This window comes from Grammomys surdaster, unplaced genomic scaffold, assembly GCF_004785775.1.
Source record: "Grammomys surdaster isolate TR1022 unplaced genomic scaffold, NIH_TR_1.0 328, whole genome shotgun sequence".
Taxonomy (NCBI): domain Eukaryota; kingdom Metazoa; phylum Chordata; class Mammalia; order Rodentia; family Muridae; genus Grammomys; species Grammomys surdaster.
Window position 1 is genome coordinate 713,782 of NW_021604747.1, and position 3,410 is coordinate 717,191.

General features: G+C 51.8%; 1 protein-coding gene across 2 annotated transcripts in view; it reads right to left on the minus strand.

Moving 5' to 3' along the window:
- The window catches only part of Map3k8 (mitogen-activated protein kinase kinase kinase 8), a 25,011-nt gene extending 23,269 nt beyond the window's left edge, over nucleotides 1-1,742 (minus strand). Inside the window, exon 1 of one of the 2 annotated variants that reach the window (XM_028778204.1) lies at nucleotides 1,454-1,742. The gene's annotated coding sequence lies outside the window, so the exon portion shown is untranslated. Of the gene's footprint in view, nucleotides 1-1,126; nucleotides 1,223-1,453 lie in introns of those variants that run through there. The other variant, XM_028778203.1, reaches the window with a different exon arrangement.
- Nucleotides 1,743-3,410: the final 1,668 nt, after the last annotated feature.

Here is a 3,410-nt window from a genome sequence, read left to right on the forward strand (position 1 = left end):
GAGAGAGAGAGAGAGAGAGAGAGAGAGAGAGAGAGAGAGAGAGAGAGGGCTATATGAGGACAAGACAGACAGTGGGGGAGGACAGGGAGATAGAGGGGTGTTTAACTCTGAAACCTTCTGTAGAGCTTGCTCAATTCCTGAGAGGTTCTTGTCACAAAGATCTGCTGCCCAGCAACCCAGATGCCTCAACAGCCTCTGGAACATGAAAAGGTCCTGTGCCCTCCTGGCTCAACTAAGCAGACCACACTCTAGCCAATGGTTTCAGAGCTACACAAGACCAGCGCCCCTTTCTGTGCATGGTGAAGGCACTCCAGTTTAGTGACAAACATGCTCAGCTTAAAATGCTTGATCCCGGACTCAGGTAAAAATCCTCACCTAGCAGGATGCAGAGTTAGTACAGTTTTAGAGATAGCTATTCCAAATGCAGTCAAAGACTGGTTTTGTTTTTTTGTAATTACATTTCAAAACATTAACTAGAAATTAACTTAGAACTATTTCAGAAGGCAGCTATAAAAATCAAAAGCAGGAATGTAAGGCTCTCGGCTGTTAACATCCATCCACACAAATGAGCCTCTCCTCGAGTTGCCCAGCAAGTAAATGCAGACTGCATACAGTCTTGATAGTCTGCCTTGCAATGGGGGATGATGCCTGTGTTAGTTCCCATTTTAAAAAGGGATTTTCCCCCATTGAAACAACCCTTGCTCCTTCACATATCTCTTTATATAGTTTTCTTTTGAAAAAGTCCCAGAAACACGCTTCCTAGCCCTGCAGAATCAAATCCACTCTTGTTAAAAACTTCAAGATGTCTCAAGTCTCCTGTTTCTATTCTCCTATAGGATACAGTCTTTAAGAGCCAGAACACACAAGCCTCAATCCATCAAAGTCGGGTGCTTCCGCAGAAGTCTTATAACGCTAAGCAAGTTTGTTGGCTTTACCTATTCCCCCCTTTCTCCCTTCCATTTTATCAAAAAACTGATTTTGTTTTCCTTCTGGACACAAATTTATTTCCCACAACTCCCTTTCGACCCACTTGGCCCCTTAAGATAAGCAAGCTTTGCTTATGGTAAAAGAAGCCCAGCAACTGAGTGACCTCAGCAGGGTCCTTCAGCCTCCAAGTTGCACTCACCCAGGCTCAGCAACCAGAGTGCAGCCGTCCAGGCAGCGTCCCCCGCAGGAGACGCGGTGACTGCGGGTGCTCGCGTCCCCCGCCACAGCCCAGGCCGGCACTGACTGGTCACCCGGGATCCGGGAAGAAGGAGGAAGGGGGAGGAGCCGTGCGTGAGTCCACACCTCCCCGCGGCCTTGCGCAAGGTGCTTTCCAACTGTACCTGCGTGCAGCGGGCCATCCGAGTGTCCCCTGGGGGGGAGGCACGCTCCATTTCTGAGTGGGAACCCCCGGGCATCCAGATAGGACGCCCCAGAAACACACGCAGGGCATCCCAAACCCTGTTACCTGAGTGTTCCGTGTGCCCGCCCAGAACTCGAGCTCGGTGGGCAGCGGGTGGCCAGCCTGCCGGAGCCAGGCGTGCGAGCGTCCCGAGGGCGGGCGGCAGACCGGAGGCCGGGCGATCGGCAGCGGGAGGACCGGTGCGCTGCGGGCCCCTGACTCTCGGCCTCTGAACCGGCCCCGGGGCGGCGCAGCCGACGCCAGCCTCTTCCCCGCCTTTTCCATTTCCCCTTTCTCTCCGTAAACAGAAAGGGCCTGCCGGCTGGCCCAGGACGTGGGAGCCCCCGCGCTGGGAAATTCCGCCCTCCCACCCTCGGGCCCCGGGGCGCAGGGTGGAGATGGAGGCGGGACCGGGCGGAGCGGCGATGAGGATCCACCCCGCCCCGGGCTTGTGCTCCCAATCTGTGGCCAGAGCGCGTCCTTTCGGCCGGAGTTTGTGGCTCCAGATCCTCCCTAGGACCTGCCCGGAGGACGAGCTCTCAGTCGCTGCGGGAGGCTTGCAAGCAGCCGGGCTCCGTCTCGCCCTGACTCAGTTCAGATGCACAGGCTGTACTTTAAAGTTTCGACAAAAGTCGCCTGCGGTATTCTCTGCTAGCACGACTAGTTTTTATCTTTAGTCTACTGGAACCAGTTGTTCGATGACACAGCTCCACTATTAAAGCTGCCTGCAAGAATCCCTCTGGCCCTTAGCTCCAGGTAATAATCCAGGGGCTTGCTTCTCTGTTAGAAAGTTTACTGAAAGTGAGACCCAAAGAGGAAAGCTCCTCCAAGAACTCCATTGACCGCTTATCCTGATCCTCCCTCCAAATGCTCCCCCTCCCTCCAGATTCTCCCCCGCCCTCCCCCGCCCCGCATCGCACCAACGACGTACTAGCAGCCAGGTACTTTGCAAGATCCCAGAGAACAAAAAAGGTCTAATGTCTACCCCACCTACTAGACCTGGGGGTCCTAGGTTGAGTTGTGAAGTCAGCGCCCCCATAACTAAGTTGCTCAATCTGCTCTTTATAGTCCCCAGCCTCATCCGTCCTTACCAGGTTCAACATACCCCTTAAGATGATCTTTCCACGATCTTTCTCTGGAAAATACATTAACCTTCAAGGATATCCTAAGAAAACTTCTGGCAGAGGTAGGACAGAAAGCTAGGGCGAGGAATGGAGGAGCCCGCGTTAGAGAACCTTAAGGTGCATACTAGCAAGACTAGATTTACTTGGCGAGGAAAGTCGCCTGGCTGTCTGCAATTACTTTAAGTGTGAGAGCGGTGTGTGACGACATAATTTGGTGTCAAGTCCCCTTCTTGTAGCTCCACTTCTGGACGACTTGACCTTTCTGTTTCACAGAGAGAAGCTAGCATAGCACGCACCAACCAAGCAGCCTGGGAACTGGCAAAAGCAGCCTGCACTGGGCTGTCCCGGGGCCTCACTCCTTGGATTTTAGAACTGGTCAGAGAGCTGATCATTCCAGTCTCTGTTGAAACTAATGTACTGTTACCCTTTAGATTTTCTGCGGAAACCCAGATAAGTACGGAGTTTGCCTCTACCTACTACGTGAGATTCGTCTCTCCCTTGTCTGCAGACTTAAGCAATAAAGGATGGGCTTATAAATTCTTTAAAAATAGAATCATGAAACCACGCCCAACCTTGCCCCGCCCCCTTGGATGAGCTCATTACACCACAGTATTTTGGGAAGTGAGCCTCTGAGTTCCCTGCAGAAGGCTCCCCAGTACAGCTGTACCTTAATGAACTAGATATTTTTGCTTTAAGCAGCCGCTGATTTTATGTTGTGGGGTGAATTAGAAAACTGACTTTCAGACATTTTATATTTTGTTTTTTGAGACAAAGTTTTTCTGTGCAATCCTGGCTGGAACTCACTCTGTAGCCTAGACTAGGCTCGAACTATGAAACTTGCTTCCCAAGTGCTAGGGTTAAAAGTATGCATCACTATACCTGGCAACTTTCAGACATTT